The sequence below is a fragment of the Zootoca vivipara genome, chromosome 9, assembly GCF_965207765.1.
Source record: "Zootoca vivipara chromosome 9, rZooViv2.hap1.1, whole genome shotgun sequence".
NCBI classification, from domain to species: domain Eukaryota; kingdom Metazoa; phylum Chordata; class Lepidosauria; order Squamata; family Lacertidae; genus Zootoca; species Zootoca vivipara.
The window spans coordinates 13,479,947-13,490,522 of record NC_142592.1 but is presented as its reverse complement, the minus strand read 5'-3'; the positions used below and the strand labels follow the sequence as shown (position 1 = coordinate 13,490,522).

Sequence of the window (10,576 nt, the reverse complement as noted above, 5' to 3'; positions counted from 1 at the left end):
AACTCCCCCGCAGCTGCGTTTCCAGGCTCTTGCTTAGCCCCGCCCCCTTTCCTTTCCCCTCAGGCGGCGAAGCCTCAGCGTTCTAAAAACCCCGCCTTCCCGCCTCCGTCGCTCACCCTGTGATGTCACAAGGCCGCGACTCGCGGAGGAGCGCGTTTTCCCATCACGGCGGCGGCAGCGCTGAGGGCTCGCCGAGCTCCGCGGGGCGCCCGTTTTTCGCGCCGCCTTTCAGCGGGGATGGGCTGAAGAGAGGCAAATACGGACAGGCGGCGGCGGGCGGTTCGGGTCGCCGTGAAACACCCCGGAGCGACGGGAGGCCTGTTCGGTATGGGGCATTGCCATGGATACCGTGATATTTTTTTGGGGGGGGGAGCGGGTGCGCCAGGCCTTATGGAGGGGAAAGCGCCCGAGTCTCGACCCTAGAAGCTCTTCCCGCCTTCTTCGTTCCAGGTCAGACATCCCCAGACTTCGGCCCTCCAGATGTTTTGGACTACAATTCCCATCTTCCCTGGCCACTGGTCCTGTTAGCTAGGGATCATGGGAGTTGTAGGCCAAAACATCTGGAGGACCACAGTTTGGGGGTGCCTGTTCTAGGTGGTATTGGGGCCTCTCAGGGTGGTGCAAGGTTGGCATTCAGCACAGGCTGAATTGGAGCCCTGGTGTTACATCCTAGTGAGCCCTGGCTCCTTTTGAGGCCCATTAACTGTCCCTTCTTCTTTTTTCTTAAAAAATAGGGTCTGTTGGGGGGGGGCAGGGGCGCACTTTGGTAATATGAAGGATGGAGACCAAAAGGAAGCAGCTTTTTGGGGAGGAGGGGAAACACACAAGGAGCCCCTATGTTGCTTTGACTGTATACTTTATATTTGACTTCCTTCAGTAATGTGTAATTCTGAATTGTTTTTATTGATGTTTTAATGTGCTGTAAACCACTTTGAGGTTTTTCTTAAAAATATAAAGCAGTATAGAAGTTAAATTAATACTAATAACAATGTGGTACTGTGAGTGAGGAGGACAAAATTCTCCCCCACCCATTTCTCACTTTCATGACAATTCATTTGGGTAGGTATGGTTATCAGGGTATATATATAGTTATGGTTGTTGGGGGTTCATGGCTCCATTCGAATATTAAAAATATCATAGAGATAACAAAATTGTGAAATGTAGACGGTCCATGGCTTGGCTTTTGAGGAACAGTGGTCCCACAGTACTTAACTAATTGGGAACCACTGATCTAGACCTTTAATGCACAGTTCATAAGGATGTTGCATTAATAAAGTAATTGAAACTCTATTTCAGTAGGGAGAAGATCATTACCGTAATTATTCTCTTTTTGCTTTTCCAAGCAGCGTAATGGATCCCCAGCAGATTCTTAGCACTGGTTATACACAATCTTGACTTCAAGAGGATATCCAGTTAACTGCTGCTGCCATGGAAAGTATTACAAAGCTGTTTGGTGATTTGTGTGAGGCCCACATAGCAGGTTTGTCAAAGAAGGTCCATTTGGGCAGGGAAAAGAACAGCAAAAAAGGATCCAGTAAAAGCCTCAAGAAAATTGCGTATAATGCTTTGTTTTCTACGCTTTTCGTGGATGAGACCCAGAAGGCACAGTCAAATGTTTCTAGACTTCCAGTGAAAAACAGAATTCTAATGCTATCTTTCAACTTGAGAGTTGCTGGAATGGGGAAGGAAGCTGACCGGCTGGAGGAGCTTGTAGATGATTTGGAAAGGTCTACCTGTTTACCATTTACTGAAATTACTTCTGTTCTGGAACTTCTGGTTCAGCTTGCAGGAACTGGACCACCTCAGTGTTTACCACCCAAGAAAGACTACTTTGCAAACAACAAATATGTTGGAAGAAATGTAAAATACCAAGGTTACGATTATTATGATGTTAGTGTGTTTGAAGCCGCTATGCAGGCTTTAATTGCAAATGAGGAACATCAGTTTAGTGATACAATTCAAAAGACACTGCAGATCATGGAGGCAGCACCTGGCACAGGTCTTCCTACTGTGGAATTATTTTCACAAAGCTGCTCGGTCGGTGACAGGTTTGAGAAAGAAACCCGTGTCTCGCTCTTTGGGGCTCTTATTCACAGCCGTACATATGACATGGATATCAAGTTGGATTTTCCACCAGTGCCTGATAGTGCTGATTTGTCTGGACTTGCAATCAAGGTATGGAGCATTTTAGGTGACCCTTATTTATATTTAGCATAGATATTTGTTAGAGCACGCAATTGTAATAAATTGTGGCATCTTCATCATAAATGCTGTTTTCAGTTAGACACTCATGAGCAAAATTCTTTGTTAATAATTTCCTTGCGTCTTCCTTCTGTTGTCTACCTGGTGTTTCCCTTTCTGTCTTGCTTGTGCATCTGAGAGCACTTGCAGCATTCTGACCCATTCACCTCCTTTGCAAATAGTAGTTTCCACATGTCACATTATTTTTGAAATCCAAAGTGGTACAATCTGTAGCCACCATCTTGTGTGTCGGATTTATATGTGCAGCAGGGCTTTTGTTGTCTTTTTTGCTTGCTTTTCTTCCAAAACCTTGTTTACAATAGTATACACCATTGTAAACAACTTTTGAAATTTACGGAGCAGGGGCAGGGAGAAGGCAGTATTTTTGTTTTAAGGAAATGCTTCATGTATTTCTCTCCTGAATCCTACCAAATGATGTATCCTGATCTGATCACAATCTGTATATTGCAACAGCTTTGTAAGATAGCTCATTAGTGTTCTCATTTTGAAGAGGGAGCGGGGGAACTTCCTCTTATTGTATGGCTAAACAAGGATTTGAAGCCACATTCATGGTCAGTATTGTTTCTTGCTACACCCTTTAGTTCTTCTGCCTAGTAAAAGAGGCAGTACAGACCATCTCAAATGTAAGAATTAATTTATCAGCAGGTAGGTAGCTGTGTTGGTCTGGCATAGTCGAAACAAAATAAAAAAATTCCTCCCAGTAGCACCTTAGAGACCAACTAAGTTTGTCAAGAAGTAGCATGCACACGAAAGCTCATACCAATGATAAACTTAGTTGGTCTCTAAGGTGCTACTGGAAGGCATTTTTTTATTTTGTTTTAATTTATCAAGTTACTCCTTGCAGTTCGGAAATACATGCTTTGCCACACTTATTTCAGAGTAAATAATAACTTATTAATCTTGGTCCACCAGGATGTAGATAGAATATGCAGCACTATACTAGGAATGATTTTTAATTAGGAGATGCATCAGGAACGATCTGAGGAACTAGGGAGGCAGGCTAAATAAGTTACCTTTTTTTGGTCACAATTATGGAAAATCACTGTGCTGAAAGATAATCGACTGGGTACATGTGTTTTTATAGGTCCCCCAAAGTATAGATCCTTCAGAAGATGAGGGATTCCAGTCTGCATCCAATCTCACCCCTGACTCTCAGTCAGAACCCAGTGTGACACCAGATATTGATCTCTGGGAAGCAGTGCTCACCTATGGACCTAGTAAGCGGAGATGTTGGGAAAGGATTGGATGGTACGTATTTGTCTTTAAGATTCAGAATGTTGAGCTGTTTTTGTTGGAAGCTGCCGTGATTAGTATCAAGTCAATATTTGTCAGTGAATTTGAAACAAGTTTCCAACATTATTTTTGAAATAGCAAAATTCAAGGCCTAAGGTGGTATTCAACCTTTTTACTCAGGGTAGAGCAATAATAATAATAATAATAATAATAGTAATAATAATAATTTATTTATTTATACCCTGCCCATCTGGCTGGGTTTCCCCAGCCACTCTGGGCGGCTTCCAACAGAAAAATGAAATAAAATAATCAATTAAACATTAAAAGCCTCCCTAAACAGGGCTGCCTTCAGATGTCTTCTAAAAATCTGGTAGCTGTTTTTCTCTTTGACATCTGATGGGAGGGTGTTCCACAGGGCGGGCACCACCACCGAGAAGGCCCTCTGCCTGGTTCCCTGCAACTTGGCTTCTCGCAACAAGTGAACCGCCAGAAGGCCCTCGGTACTGGACCTCAGTGTCCAGGCAGAACGATGGGGGTGGAGACGCTCCTTCAGGTATACTGGACCGAGGCCATTTATGAATAGACCTAACTTGTACATTAATTTCACTGTGTCTTCTCTGATTAAAACTTAGTTGAATACCACCCTTCTAATGTTCCCAATAATAATAATAATAATATAATTTATTTATACCCCGCCCATCTGGCTGGGTTTTCCCAGCCACTCTGGGCGGCTTCCAACAGAAAAATAAAATACAATAATCTACTAAACATTAAAAGCCTCTCTAAACAATATAACAGGGACTTGAGAATGGCAAGAATACAAACTGGAATCCAAAAGGCCATACACACTTAAGCTTCTCAGGCCTTCCTGTTGTATCTTCCAAAAAGTTATAGAGCCTGGCAGATGGGGAATCTCTAGAGTGGCATCCATTGTACTGAGGGGAATCTGGCAAACCCCCAATGTGCTCTAGGCATTCCCATGGATCTGCTTAGATCCTAACAATTGGGAGACTTTGCATGTAATTCTGAATCATGGTTTACCATTATGAAAATCAGCTGCAGTGAGCCTTTGGATCCCTGGCTTTCCTTTCCTCCTTGTGACTTCAAGGAGATCATCTTAGAACTGTAGAGTTGGAAGGGACCCTGAGGGTCATCTAATCCAAACCCCCCCCCCCCCCGCAGTGCAGGAATCACAGCTAAAGAAACCCTGAGAGATACCGGTAGTTGTCCAACCTCTGATTAAAAACCTTTAAGGATGTAGAGTCCACCACCTTTCGAGGGAGATTGTTTCACTGTCAAACAGCTCTTCTCATCAGAAAACTCTTCCTAATGATTCTCCTTTCTTATCTTTTGAATCCATTGGTTTGGGTCTGTCCACCCCACTGAGCAGCAGAAAACAAACTTGTTCCATCTTCCGTGTAACAGCCTTTCAGATATTTGGAGATGACTCTCATTTCTCCTCTCAGTCTCCTGTTATCCAGGCTAAGCATACCCAACAACATCAACCAATCCTCTTAGACTTTGTTTCCAGACCCTTTATCATCTTGGTCACCTTCCTCTGCACACCGCATTTGTTGATATCCTTCTTAAATTGTGCTGCACATGAACCCAGGTGGTGTCTGACCAAGGCAGAATAGAGTAATGCTATTACTCCCCTTGATCTGGACACTAGACTTCTGTTGATACAGCCTAGAATTGCATGAGCATTTTTTGCTGTAACATCTGAATTGATAGAGGCCATGCAAATCCTAGGCTGGGGCCAGGACTTGATGGTGGGCTGGATGAAAGCCATTCAGAAGATCTCTCTTCCACAGACCTAAGTTTTTCAGTGTGGCGCTTTATACACTTGATTGTTATTTGTTTTCTCTCCCCCCCCCCAAATACAGTCCTCCTGGGAAAAAAGAGGAGCCGTACCTTTCTGAAGCTGGCAGAGAAGCCTTTGACAAATTTTGCAGACTTCGAGAAGCGGAATTGCAGCTTTTCAGCAGTACCAAACTTCAGCTTCCACAACGCGTTTTAATAAAAGAATCAGAACTTGTTAAAGATGTTTTGAATGTCCTTATTGGGGTGGTATCTACTTCATTCTCATTTAATCAGGTATACAGAAGTATCTGCTGAGGAGCTCTAACCTTTGCTTTTAAGACCCAGCAAGTACACTTGTATTTTATGTCAGCAAAAATGTTATAGTAACATACATCATTTCACACAGGATACATGATACTGAATTTTGAAAAAAAAAGAGTATGAAAACAAGACTTAAGATGCTCTGCAAGTATAACTTATATACCCTTAGGACAGGGCTTATGAAGAAGAGTATTCATGATTTTTTTTAAAAAACAACCACATACAAATCACAAACTGGTTTATAGTACAAAATATGCAGTAAAACCAGTACCTATGTAATAATAACAACAGTAAATCCAGATTAAGAAGAGACTGACATTAATTGCCAGTATGGACCCAAGCACACAATCCAGGCATGGTAGATCTGGCAATAAAATGCTATTTGGATTGTGCAGAAAGGAATGTTTTGGGAACTATTCACTAGAAAATAAGGGTTTCCATGTGAATTTTCATTTTACGTACAGCTTATTGGCATGGTATTTTTGTGGGTGGTATCTATTTAATTTAAATGCCACATATATTTTAATGTTTGTTACAAAACTTTGATGTCATTCTGCAGAGTCCTGTGTGTGTCTGTCGGAGACATGAATGTGAAAACTGATTTGGATGATGGGTAAGGATTTCATACCCACTCCCTGCTAAGTGGGTTTAAATGCCCAAACTACAGACTATACTATTATATTGCTAACTAGTGTAATTCATCCCATTCAATTAACGGGCGCTAGAACATCCCGGGGTTCGGAGAAACACTTGCGCAGCGCTTCTCCGACCCCCGGGACCTGTCCTTGTTGTCGGCGGCAGCGGGACAGGAACGAAGGAGGAGAAAGGGCTGTTTCTCCTCCTTCCTTCCTCTCCCCCAGCCGCCGACAGGAAGGAGACATCCCGGGGTTTGGAGAAGTGCTTGCCTGGCTGGCGGCGGCACCGGGGCCGTCCGCGAGCCCTGCGTTGGCAAGGCGGGAAGCCCCGTTTCTCCGTGGGACACAAACGCCTACCTCGCCGCCGCTGCTTCGTGGCCCCCCGCCGCCGCGGCCCCGCCGCTCCTCTCATGGGCCAGGGAGGCTTGTGAGGAGGAGGCGGAGGAGGACCAAGATGGCGGCATCGGTCTCCGGGGCCACAGCGGCGGCGGCTGCAGGAGCCGGACCGGGCTCCTCAAAGGCGCCCTTCCTCCCCCCATTCACCTCCGCCGGCCTCCACCCTCGCTTCCCCGACGTGCCCTGCAGTTAGGCGGTGTCCGGCCGGTAGCGGTGGTTGGAGGAGGCAGGGGGGGGGGAGAATGTGCATGTGTGCAGTCTCTTCGTCCAGTCCCTGTGTCTGTGGGGCACATGCGCAGTAGCGCGGACACAGGGACAGGACGCAGAGACACTTGCACTTTATTATATAGGATGACAGTTTGGGCAAGTTTTTAAAAATGAGATTGAAGAGAAGAGACGGAGTTAGACTCATTCCTTGGTCTACTGTTCTGCACATTCTTACCTGGGAGCAAGTCTTATTAAAATCAGTAGGACTTCCTTTTCAGTGCACTTGCCTATGGTTGAACTGTAAATCGGTTTTCCTGTTGCCAGACTGCTTTCTAGAGCCTCTTTTGAGAATATATCTGCTAAAATGGAAAAAGAGCAAACGGGTTTGTTATCATGATTATTTACAGACAGTTTCTCCCATGTTTTCTTCAACTCTAGATGACCCATTCCTAAAATGTGAGGATTGTTATGTGGATTTAAACCCAGCCCTACAAGAGCCCTACTTATTGCTTTAATTCATAAAGTATTCCTATTGGCATCTAGTAGGGCATGAATGGGGAAATTGTGGCCCTTCAAGTTTGGCTGGACTTTAACTTCCACCGTCCCTTAGCACTGACCATTCTGGCTGGAGGCGACATAGCTTGGGAATCAAACAACAGCCGGGGGGGTGGGGGTGGGGTCACTGGTTTCCCATCACTGTGGTAGAATCTACCTTCTTTTTGTTTCACAGCAAAGTTCTCTTGATAAATATCAGTGCTAAACCACCTAGGAAACCTGACACCAAATACAATATAACCGTGAACTGGGAAAAGGTAGGCTTAATATTTTTTTCTGATTCCTTTCCTTCCCTAAGCATGATTTATAGAGGGTGCAAGCAGGAAGGAGGGAGGAAGAGGAGTGGGGGGGAGCGCACTGCCCCCGGCAGCACGATCGCGGTAGGGTGCCATTGCGGCTGCCCCCAGGAAGTGCGCCAGCTCTGCCCCACCTGCTCTCTGCCCCTCGGTTCCAGATCATGAAGCTCCGCCACTGGGTGCAAGAGTCTGAGCTTGAAGCTGAGCTAAACATTGAGCAAGATCCCCTGATTTCAAGGGCTGATGACACCCAAGTGTTTGGGAACCCTGGGCCAGTTAGAGAATTGAAAATATGTGTGTATACGCAGGTATGAAGCCTGTGCTTTACTTGTTTACTGCAGGAAATATCCATATGTGTCCTGTAAACACATTTGTTGTGTGAAGGTGGATGAACTCCAGCATAAATTGCTTAGAAACCCTACTTTGCACATGTGGTGCACTGAGCTTCCTACCGAAACATGCACCAAGTGGTTAGGAAATGTTGGTTTTTAGCAACAAAAACCAATCAATCGACTTTGAGTTTGTGACTATACAACTGTATTGATTTTGTTTTATTTTTTATCTGAAGGGTGTTGAAACAAACAACTTCTTCTCTCCTGCTCTTGGACTCATTCTTCCGGTTGCATACAGCTATCAGCCTGACCTAACCATTATAGTTGTTGGACCAAACCAGAGTGTTGGGCAAAATGGGATTTCCTTGCTTATTCGTTTACTGCAAGGCTTGGCACAATCTCACATTCTTGCTCTGATTCAGGTAAAAAGTTGATCTTAATCTTAATGACAAAATAAGTATATCATATTGGGTTTTTAGGAGGAAAGAACCAGAGAGAACACATTGCATTTTCTGGCTCCCCACATTTAAATTTTGTGTCATCCATGTATTCTATAAAGTGTTGAACTTATAGCCTAATTCCAGTGCAAAATTACATTTTCATATCAAAGAATGTCCTCAGCACATGATACCCTTCAGGACTATGGTCTAAATCACTGAGCCTCTTGGGCTTGCTGATCAGGTCATCAGCGGTTCGAATCCCTGCGATGGAGCGAGCTCCCTTTGCTCTGTCCCAGCTCCTGCCAGCCTAGCAGTTTGAAAGCACGCCAGTGCAAGTAGATAAATAGGTACAGTGGTACCTCTAGTTACGAAGTTAATTCGTTCCGGAAGTCTGTTCTTAACCTGAAACTGTTCTTAACTAGAGGCGTGCTTTCGCTAATGCTGCCTCTTGCTGCCGCTGCGTCGCTGACACACGATTTCCATTCTCATCCTGGGGCAAAGTTCTCAACTCGAGGTAACTCTTCCAGGTTAGCAGAGTTTGTAACCTGAGGCATTTGTAACTCAAGGTACCGCTGTGGCGGGAAGGTAAACGGTGTTTCCGTGCGCTCTGGTTTTCGTCACTGTGTTCTGTTGAGCCATAAGTGGTTTAGTCCTGCTGGCCACATGACCTGGAAAGCTGTCTGTGGACAAACACCGGCTCCCTCGACCTGAAAGTGAGATGAGCGCCGCAACCCCATAGTTGCCTTTGACTGGACTTTACCGTCCAGGGGTCCTTTACCCTTTGTTTTTTTACCTTTTGTATTTGTTCCACATTTCTACATTCTCTGGTCTCCTGGAAAATGTGCACATGCATAGAAATTACAATCTAGCTTTCATTATCCCCATACCAGTGATCGAGTGGTTCTCATAACCTTCCTATTAAACGTGTATTTGAGGCACATGACCCCTGATGCTGATTTATCAATCACATCTTTTGAACTCCCTTCCTTGGTAGACTCTTTTCAGGGTAAGACAGAGGACATTCCCAGCCCTGTCTGAACATGCTGAGAATTGAATCTGGAACCTTCTGTGTACAAAGCCAGGTGCACTGAGTGACATTGCTTCCTCATTAAAACAAGATCAATAAATCAACAACTAAAATAGAAGCAATTAAAACATGGAAGCCTGCATAAAATCATCAAACAACCAAGCAGAACAAAGGATGTTCTTTAAAATTAAAGAACCAGTTATAGTTCCTGGGGAGGGGGGTTCCAAATATGTAATTTATAAATCAGTATGGATTCATTGGAATATCATGTTTTATTGGCTTTTTTTTAAAAAGGAAACTGAGATAACATTCTTGCAAGATATAATCAAACCCCTGACGAGTGACTTTGCACCTTCCTTTGGAACATATGCACCAGATCTAAAGGAGAATGTGCAAAGGGTAATAGAGTTAAGAGAACAACTTCAAAATGAATGGAAATTGCTTCACTGTTCAGGCAAGTAATCAGGTATGTATCAATTACAGAAGGAAAGTAAAATTAAAACAGACATTGAATTTAGAATGCAGTCCTAAACATGTTTATCTAGAAGGGAACCAAGTTGAACTTACGGGGCTTGCTTCCGAGTACATAGGACTGAGTTATTAGTATTGCTTTTCTAAATACTCTGTGCTTTTTCAAGGCCCTGAATTAACTGCTATTACAAAAGCTCTTGTTGTTTTATGCTGTAAAATCTGATGGATTCTTTCCCCCAGCTCCCTTGTACTGTATAGCAAAGGTTTCCATTGCTGAAAGATGAAATTTACTTGGCTGTCATTTTGGCTCTCCCTTTTGATCTTCATATCCAGAATCAAAATAAAGGGAAAATGAAGATTATCTAGAAAATCAGCAGATAAAAAGAATGAAGAGTGAGCTACGCATCAGGAATGATACAGCAAGAATCATTTCACGTTTTACTTTTCTATCTTTTTCAAAAGGAATTTATGTATTTCACAAAATACTTTTCTATCTTTTTTAAAATTAAACTATAATTAAACAAGACTGTGTTAACTTCAGTTTGTAAGAAATAAATTTGCCAACACTCGATAAGGATGCCAATAAACACCCTGGCTT

General features: G+C 43.7%; 2 long non-coding RNA genes across 4 annotated transcripts; both read left to right on the top strand.

Annotated features, from left to right (window-relative positions):
• Positions 1–114: 114 nt before the first annotated feature.
• LOC148684545 (uncharacterized) lies at positions 115–5,538 on the top strand. Of its 2 annotated transcripts, none has more exons than XR_015951725.1 (4): positions 115–325; positions 1,344–2,175; positions 3,347–3,510; positions 5,382–5,538. It is a non-coding gene; the product is annotated as an uncharacterized LOC148684545 (long non-coding RNA). The 2 variants fall into 2 exon arrangements; XR_015951726.1 differs by having other exon boundaries at positions 122–325; positions 1,347–2,175.
• Positions 5,539–6,165: 627 nt separating this feature from the next.
• Positions 6,166–10,504, top strand: LOC148684544 (uncharacterized). 2 transcript variants are annotated; one of them, XR_015951724.1, is made up of 6 exons: positions 6,218–6,232; positions 7,136–7,240; positions 7,588–7,669; positions 8,277–8,462; positions 9,802–9,973; positions 10,312–10,504. It is a non-coding gene; the product is annotated as an uncharacterized LOC148684544 (long non-coding RNA). The 2 variants fall into 2 exon arrangements; XR_015951723.1 differs by lacking the exon at positions 7,136–7,240 and having other exon boundaries at positions 6,166–6,232.
• The last annotated feature ends 72 nt before the right edge of the window (positions 10,505–10,576 follow it).